This window comes from Ascaphus truei, unplaced genomic scaffold, assembly GCF_040206685.1.
Source record: "Ascaphus truei isolate aAscTru1 unplaced genomic scaffold, aAscTru1.hap1 HAP1_SCAFFOLD_778, whole genome shotgun sequence".
Taxonomy (NCBI): Eukaryota; Metazoa; Chordata; class Amphibia; order Anura; family Ascaphidae; genus Ascaphus; species Ascaphus truei.
In genome coordinates this window covers 102014-119964 of record NW_027457113.1, presented here as the reverse complement: position 1 = coordinate 119964, position 17951 = coordinate 102014, and the positions used below count along the sequence as shown (strand labels likewise).

Below are 17951 nucleotides of genomic sequence, written 5' to 3'. Positions count from 1 at the left end.
TATCCATATATGTTCATCCACGTCACTAATGTGATGCCCGCACTGTTGCGGAGCTGGTACTTACGACGGGCACTTATTGTTTTATCAGTACTGCGTACCTGACTCTACCGGCCTACTTTCAACACTAGTACAATATGTGCTTCACTACGAGTGAGTGGGGAATATTGGCATCACACAGTCACTGTTGAATATGCCATTCAATCCATTTTGAAAATAGTAATGCAATGTGGTTTTGTTTTGTTTGCTTTTTGCAGTAATGAAGAATGGAAAAGTTATATTAAAATTAAATTGGAGGGGGACTAGATTCAGCATTTCATCATGAACTCTGCACTTGTGAGAATTTAACTTCTTGAATACCCTGACAGGTACACGCAACATTAAGACTATAATCTGCTGTGCAAGCTTTCGTGCTATACCTCCCCCTCAGGTTTTGATTTGTTACATTTGCTCCCTCAATTCATGTCCTCTAATATTTGAAAGCTCTCTCCTAGCATTTTCTCTTTACCACAGAACGTCATCCCAATGTAACCTCTCTCTTGTTCTTTCTGCTGGCTGTTTCCTCACTCCTCTGTTAAACTTTTCTAATTTCTCTAACTTCCACACTCCTGCTTTTATCCACATGTTCTCCTCTTTCCTTCCCCTACCTTTGCATGTGTCTACACACTGCACCATTTGTACAGACCTCTATTGCAGCTATTTCTGCACTGCTCAATGAAAAGCACTCTTTAATATCCTATTCTCTGTGCCCCCTCTCTCTGCGCCCCCTCTTTTGGCGCCTCCTCTCTCTGCGCCCCCTCTCTCTGCGCCTATCTGTCTCATTCTCTCTACGTCCCTCTCTCTCTACATAGAGCTATCTCTGTCTCTCTCTACACCTATCTCTGTGTCTCCTTCTATGTTTGCTGATGTGTGGGATATCTCTTATAATCTTGAACCTGCTCATATACACATCGGGCCTCCCTGCCTCTGCCTCCCTGCTAAGAGTGTTAACCTATCTAATGTAATCCACATTCCTTTCCTTACTTTTCTCTTCCCTTCTCCTATGCCATCTGGAATGTCCGTTCTCTGACTAACAAGGCTCTAGTTGTACATGACCTCTTCTGCTCTCATCATTCACAATCAGTCATTCCCCTCACCCCATCTTACCTGTCCCACTGATTTGCCTCTGCTTAATTAAACTCTCCTCTGACATCTACTCTAACCTCTCTGCTCTCTCTCTCTTTCCGCTTAAACTAACAATCTTATTAACTCTTACAATGCTATCCTCCTATCTATATGCCCCCTCTAGGCTCTGACACACTTGTCCCTCTAGCCCACACCCTTGGCTAAATTCCCAAACATGTTCATCACACTTCCACTCGCTGTTCTTAATGCCTATGAAGGAAATCACACAATTGATATTTGATTTTTCTACAGTAAAAATGTCTCCAGTCCTGTATAAAGCTGCTCTCTGGGGCCAAACCACACTACTTTTTTTTCACATTCATCAACACTCAAATTTAATTTACGCTGTCTTTTTTTCCCTGTATTTGACTCCCTCCACTAACCTTCTCCTCACACTTGCCATCCTTCCTTCACTTCTCCTCAAGCATTTGACTACTTCAGAGGCAAGGTGGATGCCACCCACAAGGAGATTCCTTCTGTCCCTTCCCCCTTCTCTCCTTCTACCTAATTCTCCTTCTGCATTTGACTCCTTTTCTTCTCTTACAGAGCTGGAAGCTAATCATCTTCTCTTCTCCCTCTACCACATGCCCTCTAGATCGTATCCCCTCACACCTTACTGCATCTCTTAGTCCCCACTCTCACCCACATCTTCAATTCCTCCCTATTCTCTGGCTCTTTACCCTCTTACTTTAAGCCTGTAGTGGTCACCCTTTTCTCAGAAACAACCTACACCCTATGTGCCTTACTAACTACCGCCCTGTATCCCTCCTGCTGTTTGTCTCCTAATTGCTAGAATGTCAACATTCTTAAATCACATTCCCTCCTGGATCCTTTACAACCTGCCTTTCGTACAGCTCGTTCTACAGACTGTGCTTAAAGCAAATTCCCAAGGTCACTTTTCCCTACTAATCCTACTTGATCTATCTGCTGCGTTTGATGCTCTCAATCACTCTCCTCCTTCATATTCTAAACTCTCTCTTGGTATCCGTAACACAGTTCTATCCTGGTTTTCATCATAACTTTCCTGTCACACATTCTCCATCTCTGTTGCTAACATGTCTTCGTCTTCTATTGATCTGTCTGTGGGTATACATCAGGGCTCTGTTCTGAGATCTCTCTTTCTCTCTACATACTATCATTTGGTGACCTCATCAACTCTTTGTGACAATCCTATAAATAACAAATACAAATATCAGGTCATGGGAATAAGTGATTTGGACATAAAAGTAACATTTCGGAAGTGTGGACAACTAATACATCTTGTAGATTGCCTTTACAGTGTGATGTCATTGATTCAGTAGATTGTGTGCAGACCAGGACTGCAGTACAGTGTCACTCACATGGATGACTTGCGTGGTAGAAGCTCAAGAACAAGGATGTCAAACTCCAGTCCTCGAGGGCAGCAAACAGGCCAGGTTTTCAGGATATCCCTACTGAAAACCTGGCCTGTTTGGGACCCTCGAGGACTGGAGTTTGACATGCATGCTCTAGAAGGAGCACAGCTGTGGGTGGGAGGTGGATTTGCTTTGCATCAAATGGTTTGGAGCAAGGTTTATTGTATGTATTATCATAATAACAATGCAATGCTTAACTTTTATTTCAGGAGGGATGACTGCAGAACAGAAGTGAATATTGAAGCCATGTGTTCCTTTTCTTGCAAAAGAGAAAATTTGAAGGACAGTTGAAGAGAAGGAAAATTACTACACAGAGACAGATAAGCAATGTGTATATTTCTCATTTACCATTTAGTATTTGTCGTTTTATTGACTCCACACAATCCGGCTGCTACGGGTTTCACATTGAATATTTTCATCTCTACTCTACCCCTTCCTGTGATCTGAACCATGCAAGTTTTCGTTGATTCAATACATCATGAGTAGAGGGTGGCTACAGTATGAAGTAAAGACCCAAGGACCACATCTACTACCATTCATAACAAGAACATGTGCAGTAGCGCACAGCTGCAGTTCTATGTGATTGTTATGAAAGGTTGAGGTGGTTCAATTCTATGAATCTGGAGTGGGATGGATCCTGTTTGCATCATATGGTTTCATCTAGGCCAGTAGATTATATAACTCTCAGTACAGGTTACACATGGCATCAGTATTAGTGATTTAAAGAGGAGGAAAGCTTCAATGTGGAGAACAAAGCCAAGTAATGTTGAAGTTACTCCTTTTACCATTTACTTGGTCAGTCTGTACTGTCTACTCCCCACACAGCTGCTAAGGATCTTCCATTTTAAATACTTTCACCTCCTATTCTGCACTGCTTTGCTGCCCATTATTCAGAGATGCGTTCCAGTCATGTTTACCACTCTGAATCTCTCTGCAGTCATTGGTTCAGCACATCATGGGTAGAGCATGGCTACAGATACAGCAAGCTATTATTATTTTACCGGCTGATCATCCATAATATTGCATTAAAACATAGAATATCACTTAATTTCCAAAAGATTCAGTGATGCTGATAATGCAGAATCTCACAACATTTCCCATCATAATGCCATAATGCACCAGTGGGAGAAATAATCCTTGCTATATCTGTACATTGTGTGACGTATTACCTCCATGACCATTGAGAGCAAGTACATCTTCTGTATAGAGCGGCTGTGTTATGATGCAGTTATTGATCATCATTGACATAATCACAAGAATCTTATGCAAAGGGAAATTGTCCGCAGCGAAGTGAGATTTCAGCCCCCAAACGTCTGTAATATTAATGCAATGTCTTACTTTTGTTGCAGTGAACACTGAAGAGACGGATCTACTACAACACTGTACAGGATGAGCATACGCTACAAGCAGCAAAATGATCTTGCAGTTGACAGTATGTTGTTCTGGTAATGTGCACAATTATTATTTATGGGCTACACACCACAGTGCTGGACATATTCTGTTAACTTCAACTCTACTCCTAACATGGAGATGTCTTCCTGGTGTTACTGATTCAGTACATCATATGCACAGTGTGGTTATGATATGATGGATTGATTTAATGAACCCACCAACCAATGATGACATCTGCATCATCTTCTGTAAAGTGCACCTGCAGCATGATATTATCAGCATTTGGTGCGGTATAATCAGAGGTATCTATGTGCTTTTGTGCCTGTTTTAAGTCCTCCAGCTTAACGCCCCTACACCTCCCACTACACAGGCATACTTACTTATGCATACACTGACATCTGGCATACCTACACACACCCCAGGGCCACTTCCTTCCCCTGATGTCAGGGAGAGGATGGGCATGCAGAGTGCAGTAAGTCTCCACGTTACTCTGGCCAACAGTCTTGGCCTACCTCCAGCATCTGTCACCCACAACATCTGTTCCCTCCTTGTAAAGTGCTGAACTATCTCACCTGGGTCAGTGCTATAGCTGATCACAGTGCCCGATCAGGATGTCACTGTGACAGGCAGCAGTGCAGATTGACCGGTCAATCAATGCAGTGCCGCAACATATGCACTAAATGAGATTTCCGTGCCCCCAGTCAGGTTACTCCCTGGGCAGTGACCCTGCTCACACCCTCCCCTAGTTCCACCTCTGATCACAATTATCTCTCTTGGAGAGTGTAGCAAATTGGAGTTGGGGGAATCTCACCTCTGCCATGCATGGTCACAATCTGGGCACAGGACCCAAATAGTGGGCAATGTGGCACTTCTTACAGTAGAGAATAAGTAACTTTATTCTTTACTTGTGTATTAAGGACCTTATTTGCATTAAATTCAGTCCACATGGGACCAAGACTTTCTGGCTTACTGAACAAAGTGGAATTGTTTCGTAGAGGGTGGAGAATTGTATTTTATCTGAAATTACCCCCTCTGCACAAAATACAAACAATTATACCCATACAAGTACCTTGTGGAAGTTGTTGCCCTCTATCTTCCTGTGGTCTCTCCCTGTTTCTCACCGTGCCTCCTCCCATTTCCTTGCACCTCTGCGTCTCCGCATATATCCCTATACTCAGAGCCGGCTCCGGTCAGTGACATGGGATGCCCAAATATGAGCATACCCATATATGGGCATCCATGCCACTGACCGGAGCCCGCTCTGTTGCGGATATGGAGAGAGACTGGGAGATTTACATCCCCTTATAATTCATATGGTGCATAGTACCGGCACGTATTGTTTTACCGGTACTGTGTACCTTCCTACTTTCACACTGGTACAGTATATGCTGCAGTGGGACTGAGAGGGATATATTGGTAACACATAGTCATTGTTGGGGGAATTCAATCCATTTTGAAAATAGTAATGAAATGTTTTTTACTTTTCTTTTTTTTCAGTAATGAAGAATGAAACATTTCTGTTAAAATTGAATTGGAGGTGAACTGGATTCATCATCAACTCTGCACCAGTGTGAATTGATGTTCTTTAATGTTCTGATAAGGTACACTGGCGACACACTTTATTCGAGCTCGGCTAGTCCCACGAATTTGGGTATACCCGGGTGTATTGAGGTTTGTGACTGTTTTCTGCCCGAGTGCATTGAGGTATTTTCAGGCAGGGATTGAAGCATTTTATTCCCGCTGGCTGCAATACTGCACAGTATATATATATATACTGCATTACAATTCATGAATTTATGCCATCTGGTAGACACGCGAAGCATTGCAGCCTATTAAATCCTAATCATTATCATTTAACAGATCAGCCGCCCGTCAGCCAGGCATGAACCCAGGCTGGGAAGGCAAACGCAACGGGGCTTGTCAGAGGTGAGGAGCGGCGCATTCCAGGTATCTGCCAGGTACATACTGGGTATTTGCTCGAATAAAGTGTGTCGGTGCAGTACATGCAACATCTCTTCCTCAACCCCTGCACCACTCTCTGCCTCTTGCCTCTCTCTCTCCACCTCCCTGCTAAGCGTATTAACCCATCTAATGTAATCCACATTCCATGTCTCACTTTACTCTTCACTTCTCACGTGCCCTCTGGAATGACTGCTCTCTGACTAACAAGGTCTATTTGTACATGACCTCTTCTGCTCTCATCCACCACCTCTCATTCCCCTCACCCCTGTCCTACTCGATACCTCAGCTTAATTGAACTCTCTCCTCTGACATCTACCCTTATCTCTAACCTCTCCTCACTTTCTGCTTAAACTAACTATCTTGTTAACTTTTACAATGCTATCATCTCCTCCTCCCTCCTCCTCCTTCCTCCTCCCTCCTCCATTATATATATACCCCTTCTAGGCTCTGACACACTCATCCCTCTAAGGCCATGATTATCATGGGCACATGCTTGGTCGTCCACAGTGCGTGCGAGCGATGCAGAGCCGCCTCGGACCTCAGTGCAGGGATTGCTGCATACCCCCAGCATCTGTCACCCACAAACAATACACACACTAATACTCCCCACAATACACACTATAATACCTCCTCAATACTAATCTCCCCAATAATATTATAGCTCCAAACACAATATACACAACACCCTTACACAAGATACACAATCTAGTACTCTCCTCTGCACCTCTACACACAATATAATACTCCCACACACACAATATACACACTACCCTCCTACCCCCATAAAATACAACCAATAATACACACACACTTTGTGGATGTTGGGACCAGCTCCCGGCATGCACCAGTGAAAGAGAGAGGCCCGCAGAAGCTCGGAAGAACTCCCTCCATCCGTGCCTTCCTCCGTTTCACATCTTCTCCCTGTCTCTCTCCCTCCCTTTCCTTGCATCTCCCTGCGTCTTTACGTATACCCAGTCAGTGACGGCTCTGGTCACGTGATGCCTTAATATGGGCTTATCCATATATGTTCATCCACGTCACTAATGTGATGCCCGCACTGTTGCGGAGCTGGTACTTACGACGGGCACTTATTGTTTTATCAGTACTGCGTACCTGACTCTACCGGCCTACTTTCAACACTAGTACAATATGTGCTTCACTACGAGTGAGTGGGGAATATTGGCATCACACAGTCACTGTTGAATATGCCATTCAATCCATTTTGAAAATAGTAATGTAATGTGGTTTTGTTTTGTTTGCTTTTTGCAGTAATGAAGAATGGAAAAGTTATATTAAATTGGAGGGGGACTAGATTCAGCATTTCATCATGAACTCTGCACTTGTGAGAATTTAACTTCTTGAATACCCTGACAGGTACACGCAACATTAAGACTATAATCTGCTGTGCAAGCTTTCGTGCTATACCTCCCCCTCAGGTTTTGATTTATACATTTGCTCCCTCAATTCATGTCCTCTAATATTTGAAAGCTCTCTAGTAGCATTTTCTCTTTACCACAGAACGTCATCCCAATGTAACCTCTCTCTTGTTCTTTCTGCTTGCTGTTTCCTCACTCCTCTGTTAAACTTTTCTAATTTCTCTAACTTCCACACTCCTGCTTTTATCCACATGTTCTCCTCTTTCCTTCCCCTACCTTTGCATGTGTCTACACACTGCACCATTTGTACAGACCTCTATTGCAGCTATTTCTGCACTGCTCAATGAAAAGCACTCTTTAATATCCTATTCTCTGTGCCCCCTCTCTCTGCGCCCCCTCTTTTGGCGCCTCCTCTCTCTGCGCCCCCTCTCTCTGCGCCTATCTGTCTCATTCTCTCTACGTCCCTCTCTCTCTACATAGAGCTATCTCTGTCTCTCTCTACACCTATCTCTGTGTCTCCTTCTATGTTTGCTGATGTGTGGGATATCTCTTATAATCTTGAACCTGCTCATATACACATCGGGCCTCCCTGCCTCTGCCTCCCTGCTAAGAGTGTTAACCTATCTAATGTAATCCACATTCCTTTCCTTACTTTTCTCTTCCCTTCTCCTATGCCATCTGGAATGTCCGTTCTCTGACTAACAAGGCTCTAGTTGTACATGACCTCTTCTGCTCTCATCATTCACAATCAGTCATTCCCCTCACCCCATCTTACCTGTCCCACTGATTTGCCTCTGCTTAATTAAACTCTCCTCTGACATCTACTCTAACCTCTCTGCTCTCTCTCTCTTTCCGCTTAAACTAACAATCTTATTAACTCTTACAATGCTATCCTCCTATCTATATGCCCCCTCTAGGCTCTGACACACTTGTCCCTCTAGCCCACACCCTTGGCTAAATTCCCAAACATGTTCATCACACTTCCACTCGCTGTTCTTAATGCCTATGAAGGAAATCACACAATTGATATTTGATTTTTCTACAGTAAAAATGTCTCCAGTCCTGTATAAAGCTGCTCTCTGGGGCCAAACCACACTACTTTTTTTTCACATTCATCAACACTCAAATTCAATTTATGCTGTCTTTTTTTCCCTGTATTTGACTCCCTCCACTAACCTTCTCCTCACACTTGCCATCCTTCCTTCACTTCTCCTCAAGCATTTGACTACTTCAGAGGCAAGGTGGATGCCACCCACAAGGAGATTCCTTCTGTCCCTTCCCCCTTCTCTCCTTCTACCTAATTCTCCTTCTGCATTTGACTCCTTTTCTTCTCTTACAGAGCTGGAAGCTAATCATCTTCTCTTCTCCCTCTACCACATGCCCTCTAGATCGTATCCCCTCACACCTTACTGCATCTCTTAGTCCCCACTCTCACCCACATCTTCAATTCCTCCCTATTCTCTGGCTCTTTACCCTCTTACTTTAAGCCTGTAGTGGTCACCCTTTTCTCAGAAACAACCTACACCCTATGTGCCTTACTAACTACCGCCCTGTATCCCTCCTGCTGTTTGTCTCCTAATTGCTAGAATGTCAACATTCTTAAATCACATTCCCTCCTGGATCCTTTACAACCTGCCTTTCGTACAGCTCGTTCTACAGACTGTGCTTAAAGCAAATTCCCAAGGTCACTTTTCCCTACTAATCCTACTTGATCTATCTGCTGCGTTTGATGCTCTCAATCACTCTCCTCCTTCATATTCTAAACTCTCTCTTGGTATCCGTAACACAGTTCTATCCTGGTTTTCATCATAACTTTCCTGTCACACATTCTCCATCTCTGTTGCTAACATGTCTTTGTCTTCTATTGATCTGTCTGTGGGTATACATCAGGGCTCTGTTCTGAGATCTCTCTTTCTCTCTACATACTATCATTTGGTGACCTCATCAACTCTTTGTGACAATCCTATAAATAACAAATACAAATATCAGGTCATGGGAATAAGTGATTTGGACATAAAAGTAACATTTCGGAAGTGTGGACAACTAATACATCTTGTAGATTGCCTTTACAGTGTGATGTCATTGATTCAGTAGATTGTGTGCAGACCAGGACTGCAGTACAGTGTCACTCACATGGATGACTTGCGTGGTAGAAGCTCAAGAACAAGGATGTCAAACTCCAGTCCTCGAGGGCAGCAAACAGGCCAGGTTTTCAGGATATCCCTACTGAAAACCTGGCCTGTTTGGGACCCTCGAGGACTGGAGTTTGACATGCATGCTCTAGAAGGAGCACAGCTGTGGGTGGGAGGTGGATTTGCTTTGCATCAAATGGTTTGGAGCAAGGTTTATTGTATGTATTATCATAATAACAATGCAATGCTTAACTTTTATTTCAGGAGGGATGACTGCAGAACAGAAGTGAATATTGAAGCCATGTGTTCCTTTTCTTGCAAAAGAGAAAATTTGAAGGACAGTTGAAGAGAAGGAAAATTACTACACAGACAGATAAGCAATGTGTATATTTCTCATTTACCATTTAGTATTTGTCGTTTTATTGACTCCACACAATCCGGCTGCTACGGGTTTCACATTGAATATTTTCATCTCTACTCTACCCCTTCCTGTGATCTGAACCATGCAAGTTTTCGTTGATTCAATACATCATGAGTAGAGGGTGGCTACAGTATGAAGTAAAGACCCAAGGACCACATCTACTACCATTCATAACAAGAACATGTGCAGTAGCGCACAGCTGCAGTTCTATGTGATTGTTATGAAAGGTTAAGGTGGTTCAATTCTATGAATCTGGAGTGGGATGGATCCTGTTTGCATCATATGGTTTCATCTAGGCCAGTAGATTATATAACTCTCAGTACAGGTTACACATGGCATCAGTATTAGTGATTTAAAGAGGAGGAAAGCTTCAATGTGGAGAACAAAGCCAAGTAATGTTGAAGTTACTCCTTTTACCATTTACTTGGTCAGTCTGTACTGTCTACTCCCCACACAGCTGCTAAGGATCTTCCATTTTAAATACTTTCACCTCCTATTCTGCACTGCTTTGCTGCCCATTATTCAGAGATGCGTTCCAGTCATGTTTACCACTCTGAATCTCTCTGCAGTCATTGGTTCAGCACATCATGGGTAGAGCATGGCTACAGATACAGCAAGCTATTATTATTTTACCGGCTGATCATCCATAATATTGCATTAAAACATAGAATATCACTTAATTTCCAAAAGATTCAGTGATGCTGATAATGCACAATCTCACAACATTTCCCATCATAATGCCATAATGCACCAGTGGGAGAAATAATCCTTGCTATATCTGTACATTGTGTGACGTATTACCTCCATGACCATTGAGAGCAAGTACATCTTCTGTATAGAGCGGCTGTGTTATGATGCAGTTATTGATCATCATTGACATAATCACAAGAATCTTATGCAAAGGGAAATTGTCCGCAGCGAAGTGAGATTTCAGCCCCCAAACGTCTGTAATATTAATGCAATGTCTTACTTTTGTTGCAGTGAACACTGAAGAGACGGATCTACTACAACACTGTACAGGATGAGCATACGCTACAAGCAGCAAAATGATCTTGCAGTTGACAGTATGTTGTTCTGGTAATGTGCACAATTATTATTTATGGGCTACACACCACAGTGCTGGACATATTCTGTTAACTTCAACTCTACTCCTAACATGGAGATGTCTTCCTGGTGTTACTGATTCAGTACATCATATGCACAGTGTGGTTATGATATGATGGATTGATTTAATGAACCCACCAACCAATGATGACATCTGCATCATCTTCTGTAAAGTGCACCTGCAGCATGATATTATCAGCATTTGGTGCGGTATAATCAGAGGTATCTATGTGCTTTTGTGCCTGTTTTAAGTCCTCCAGCTTAACGCCCCTACACCTCCCACTACACAGGCATACTTACTTATGCATACACTGACATCTGGCATACCTACACACACCCCAGGGCCACTTCCTTCCCCTGATGTCAGGGAGAGGATGGGCATGCAGAGTGCAGTAAGTCTCCACGTTACTCTGGCCAACAGTCTTGGCCTACCTCCAGCATCTGTCACCCACAACATCTGTTCCCTCCTTGTAAAGTGCTGAACTATCTCACCTGGGTCAGTGCTATAGCTGATCACAGTGCCCGATCAGGATGTCACTGTGACAGGCAGCAGTGCAGATTGACCGGTCAATCAATGCAGTGCCGCAACATATGCACTAAATGAGATTTCCGTGCCCCCAGTCAGGTTACTCCCTGGGCAGTGACCCTGCTCACACCCTCCCCTAGTTCCACCTCTGATCACAATTATCTCTCTTGGAGAGTGTAGCAAATTGGAGTTGGGGGAATCTCACCTCTGCCATGCATGGTCACAATCTGGGCACAGGACCCAAATAGTGGGCAATGTGGCACTTCTTACAGTAGAGAATAAGTAACTTTATTCTTTACTTGTGTATTAAGGACCTTATTTGCATTAAATTCAGTCCACATGGGACCAAGACTTTCTGGCTTACTGAACAAAGTGGAATTGTTTCGTAGAGGGTGGAGAATTGTATTTTATCTGAAATTACCCCCTCTGCACAAAATACAAACAATTATACCCATACAAGTACCTTGTGGAAGTTGTTGCCCTCTATCTTCCTGTGGTCTCTCCCTGTTTCTCACCGTGCCTCCTCCCATTTCCTTGCACCTCTGCGTCTCCGCATATATCCCTATACTCAGAGCCGGCTCCGGTCAGTGACATGGGATGCCCAAATATGAGCATACCCATATATGGGCATCCATGCCACTGACCGGAGCCCGCTCTGTTGCGGATATGGAGAGAGACTGGGAGATTTACATCCCCTTATAATTCATATGGTGCATAGTACCGGCACGTATTGTTTTACCGGTACTGTGTACCTTCCTACTTTCACACTGGTACAGTATATGCTGCAGTGGGACTGAGAGGGATATATTGGTAACACATAGTCATTGTTGGGGGAATTCAATCCATTTTGAAAATAGTAATGAAATGTTTTTTACTTTTCTTTTTTTTCAGTAATGAAGAATGAAACATTTCTGTTAAAATTGAATTGGAGGTGAACTGGATTCATCATCAACTCTGCACCAGTGTGAATTGATGTTCTTTAATGTTCTGATAAGGTACATGCAACATCTCTTCCTCAACCCCTGCACCACTCTCTGCCTCTTGCCTCTCTCTCTCCACCTCCCTGCTAAGCGTATTAACCCATCTAATGTAATCCACATTCCATGTCTCACTTTACTCTTCACTTCTCACGTGCCCTCTGGAATGACTGCTCTCTGACTAACAAGGTCTATTTGTACATGACCTCTTCTGCTCTCATCCACCACCTCTCATTCCCCTCACCCCTGTCCTACTCGATACCTCAGCTTAATTGAACTCTCTCCTCTGACATCTACCCTTATCTCTAACCTCTCCTCACTTTCTGCTTAAACTAACTATCTTGTTAACTTTTACAATGCTATCATCTCCTCCTCCCTCCTCCTCCTTCCTCCTCCCTCCTCCATTATATATATACCCCTTCTAGGCTCTGACACACTCATCCCTCTAAGGCCATGATTATCATGGGCACATGCTTGGTCGTCCACAGTGCGTGCGAGCGATGCAGAGCCGCCTCGGACCTCAGTGCAGGGATTGCTGCATACCCCCAGCATCTGTCACCCACAAACAATACACACACTAATACTCCCCACAATACACACTATAATACCTCCTCAATACTAATCTCCCCAATAATATTATAGCTCCAAACACAATATACACAACACCCTTACACAAGATACACAATCTAGTACTCTCCTCTGCACCTCTACACACAATATAATACTCCCACACACACAATATACACACTACCCTCCTACCCCCATAAAATACAACCAATAATACACACACACTTTGTGGATGTTGGGACCAGCTCCCGGCATGCACCAGTGAAAGAGAGAGGCCCGCAGAAGCTCGGAAGAACTCCCTCCATCCGTGCCTTCCTCCGTTTCACATCTTCTCCCTGTCTCTCTCCCTCCCTTTCCTTGCATCTCCCTGCGTCTTTACGTATACCCAGTCAGTGACGGCTCTGGTCACGTGATGCCTTAATATGGGCTTATCCATATATGTTCATCCACGTCACTAATGTGATGCCCGCACTGTTGCGGAGCTGGTACTTACGACGGGCACTTATTGTTTTATCAGTACTGCGTACCTGACTCTACCGGCCTACTTTCAACACTAGTACAATATGTGCTTCACTACGAGTGAGTGGGGAATATTGGCATCACACAGTCACTGTTGAATATGCCATTCAATCCATTTTGAAAATAGTAATGCAATGTGGTTTTGTTTTGTTTGCTTTTTGCAGTAATGAAGAATGGAAAAGTTATATTAAAATTAAATTGGAGGGGGACTAGATTCAGCATTTCATCATGAACTCTGCACTTGTGAGAATTTAACTTCTTGAATACCCTGACAGGTACACGCAACATTAAGACTATAATCTGCTGTGCAAGCTTTCGTGCTATACCTCCCCCTCAGGTTTTGATTTATACATTTGCTGCCTCAATTCATGTCCTCTAATATTTGAAAGCTCTCTCCTAGCATTTTCTCTTTACCACAGAACGTCATCCCAATGTAACCTCTCTCTTGTTCTTTCTGCTTGCTGTTTCCTCACTCCTCTGTTAAACTTTTCTAATTTCTCTAACTTCCACACTCCTGCTTTTATCCACATGTTCTCCTCTTTCCTTCCCCTACCTTTGCATGTGTCTACACACTGCACCATTTGTACAGACCTCTATTGCAGCTATTTCTGCACTGCTCAATGAAAAGCACTCTTTAATATCCTATTCTCTGTGCCCCCTCTCTCTGCGCCCCCTCTTTTGGCGCCTCCTCTCTCTGCGCCCCCTCTCTCTGCGCCTATCTGTCTCATTCTCTCTACGTCCCTCTCTCTCTACATAGAGCTATCTCTGTCTCTCTCTACACCTATCTCTGTGTCTCCTTCTATGTTTGCTGATGTGTGGGATATCTCTTATAATCTTGAACCTGCTCATATACACATCGGGCCTCCCTGCCTCTGCCTCCCTGCTAAGAGTGTTAACCTATCTAATGTAATCCACATTCCTTTCCTTACTTTTCTCTTCCCTTCTCCTATGCCATCTGGAATGTCCGTTCTCTGACTAACAAGGCTCTAGTTGTACATGACCTCTTCTGTTCTCATCATTCACAATCAGTCATTCCCCTCACCCCATCTTACCTGTCCCACTGATTTGCCTCTGCTTAATTAAACTCTCCTCTGACATCTACTCTAACCTCTCTGCTCTCTCTCTCTTTCCGCTTAAACTAACAATCTTATTAACTCTTACAATGCTATCCTCCTATCTATATGCCCCCTCTAGGCTCTGACACACTTGTCCCTCTAGCCCACACCCTTGGCTAAATTCCCAAACATGTTCATCACACTTCCACTCGCTGTTCTTAATGCCTATGAAGGAAATCACACAATTGATATTTGATTTTTCTACAGTAAAAATGTCTCCAGTCCTGTATAAAGCTGCTCTCTGTGGCCAAACCACACTACTTTTTTTTCACATTCATCAACACTCAAATTTAATTTACGCTGTCTTTTTTTCCCTGTATTTGACTCCCTCCACTAACCTTCTCCTCACACTTGCCATCCTTCCTTCACTTCTCCTCAAGCATTTGACTACTTCAGAGGCAAGGTGGATGCCACCCACAAGGAGATTCCTTCTGTCCCTTCCCCCTTCTCTCCTTCTACCTAATTCTCCTTCTGCATTTGACTCCTTTTCTTCTCTTACAGAGCTGGAAGCTAATCATCTTCTCTTCTCCCTCTACCACATGCCCTCTAGATCGTATCCCCTCACACCTTACTGCATCTCTTAGTCCCCACTCTCACCCACATCTTCAATTCCTCCCTATTCTCTGGCTCTTTACCCTCTTACTTTAAGCCTGTAGTGGTCACCCTTTTCTCAGAAACAACCTACACCCTATGTGCCTTACTAACTACCGCCCTGTATCCCTCCTGCTGTTTGTCTCCTAATTGCTAGAATGTCAACATTCTTAAATCACATTCCCTCCTGGATCCTTTACAACCTGCCTTTCGTACAGCTCGTTCTACAGACTGTGCTTAAAGCAAATTCCCAAGGTCACTTTTCCCTACTAATCCTACTTGATCTATCTGCTGCGTTTGATGCTCTCAATCACTCTCCTCCTTCATATACTAAACTCTCTCTTGGTATCCGTAACACAGTTCTATCCTGGTTTTCATCATAACTTTCCTGTCACACATTCTCCATCTCTGTTGCTAACATGTCTTCGTCTTCTATTGATCTGTCTGTGGGTATACATCAGGGCTCTGTTCTGAGATCTCTCTTTCTCTCTACATACTATCATTTGGTGACCTCATCAACTCTTTGTGACAATCCTATAAATAACAAATACAAATATCAGGTCATGGGAATAAGTGATTTGGACATAAAAGTAACATTTCGGAAGTGTGGACAACTAATACATCTTGTAGATTGCCTTTACAGTGTGATGTCATTGATTCAGTAGATTGTGTGCAGACCAGGACTGCAGTACAGTGTCACTCACATGGATGACTTGCGTGGTAGAAGCTCAAGAACAAGGATGTCAAACTCCAGTCCTCGAGGGCAGCAAACAGGCCAGGTTTTCAGGATATCCCTACTGAAAACCTGGCCTGTTTGGGACCCTCGAGGACTGGAGTTTGACATGCATGCTCTAGAAGGAGCACAGCTGTGGGTGGGAGGTGGATTTGCTTTGCATCAAATGGTTTGGAGCAAGGTTTATTTGTATGTATTATCATAATAACAATGCAATGCTTAACTTTTATTTCAGGAGGGATGACTGCAGAACAGAAGTGAATATTGAAGCCATGTGTTCCTTTTCTTGCAAAAGAGAAAATTTGAAGGACAGTTGAAGAGAAGGAAAATTACTACACAGAGACAGATAAGCAATGTGTATATTTCTCATTTACCATTTAGTATTTGTCGTTTTATTGACTCCACACAATCCGGCTGCTACGGGTTTCACATTGAATATTTTCATCTCTACTCTACCCCTTCCTGTGATCTGAACCATGCAAGTTTTCGTTGATTCAATACATCATGAGTAGAGGGTGGCTACAGTATGAAGTAAAGACCCAAGGACCACATCTACTACCATTCATAACAAGAACATGTGCAGTAGCGCACAGCTGCAGTTCTATGTGATTGTTATGAAAGGTTAAGGTGGTTCAATTCTATGAATCTGGAGTGGGATGGATCCTGTTTGCATCATATGGTTTCATCTAGGCCAGTAGATTATATAACTCTCAGTACAGGTTACACATGGCATCAGTATTAGTGATTTAAAGAGGAGGAAAGCTTCAATGTGGAGAACAAAGCCAAGTAATGTTGAAGTTACTCCTTTTACCATTTACTTGGTCAGTCTGTACTGTCTACTCCCCACACAGCTGCTAAGGATCTTCCATTTTAAATACTTTCACCTCCTATTCTGCACTGCTTTGCTGCCCATTATTCAGAGATGCGTTCCAGTCATGTTTACCACTCTGAATCTCTCTGCAGTCATTGGTTCAGCACATCATGGGTAGAGCATGGCTACAGATACAGCAAGCTATTATTATTTTACCGGCTGATCATCCATAATATTGCATTAAAACATAGAATATCACTTAATTTCCAAAAGATTCAGTGATGCTGATAATGCACAATCTCACAACATTTCCCATCATAATGCCATAATGCACCAGTGGGAGAAATAATCCTTGCTATATCTGTACATTGTGTGACGTATTACCTCCATGACCATTGAGAGCAAGTACATCTTCTGTATAGAGCGGCTGTGTTATGATGCAGTTATTGATCATCATTGACATAATCACAAGAATCTTATGCAAAGGGAAATTGTCCGCAGCGAAGTGAGATTTCAGCCCCCAAACGTCTGTAATATTAATGCAATGTCTTACTTTTGTTGCAGTGAACACTGAAGAGACGGATCTACTACAACACTGTACAGGATGAGCATACGCTACAAGCAGCAAAATGATCTTGCAGTTGACAGTATGTTGTTCTGGTAATGTGCACAATTATTATTTATGGGCTACACACCACAGTGCTGGACATATTCTGTTAACTTCAACTCTACTCCTAACATGGAGATGTCTTCCTGGTGTTACTGATTCAGTACATCATATGCACAGTGTGGTTATGATATGATGGATTGATTTAATGAACCCACCAACCAATGATGACATCTGCATCATCTTCTGTAAAGTGCAGCTACAGCATGATATTATCAGCATTTGGTGCGGTATAATCAGAGGTATCTATGTGCTTTTGTGCCTGTTTTAAGTCCTCCAGCTTAACGCCCCTACACCTCCCACTACACAGGCATACTTACTTATGCATACACTGACATCTGGCATACCTACACACACCCCAGGGCCACTTCCTTCCCCTGATGTCAGGGAGAGGATGGGCATGCAGAGTGCAGTAAGTCTCCACGTTACTCTGGCCAACAGTCTTGGCCTACCTCCAGCATCTGTCACCCACAACATCTGTTCCCTCCTTGTAAAGTGCTGAA

General features: G+C 43.3%; 2 long non-coding RNA genes across 2 annotated transcripts; both read left to right on the top strand.

Moving 5' to 3' along the window:
* The first annotated feature begins 258 nt into the window (after positions 1-258).
* LOC142486203 (uncharacterized) lies at positions 259-5929 on the top strand. Its single transcript, XR_012798863.1, has 4 exons — positions 259-365; positions 2765-2884; positions 3905-4000; positions 5445-5929. It is a non-coding gene; the product is annotated as an uncharacterized LOC142486203 (long non-coding RNA).
* A 1252-nt stretch (positions 5930-7181) lies between these two features.
* Positions 7182-17390, top strand: LOC142486201 (uncharacterized). Its single transcript, XR_012798861.1, has 7 exons — positions 7182-7283; positions 9682-9799; positions 10820-10915; positions 12360-12463; positions 13696-13806; positions 16206-16327; positions 17346-17390. It is a non-coding gene; the product is annotated as an uncharacterized LOC142486201 (long non-coding RNA).
* Positions 17391-17951: the final 561 nt, after the last annotated feature.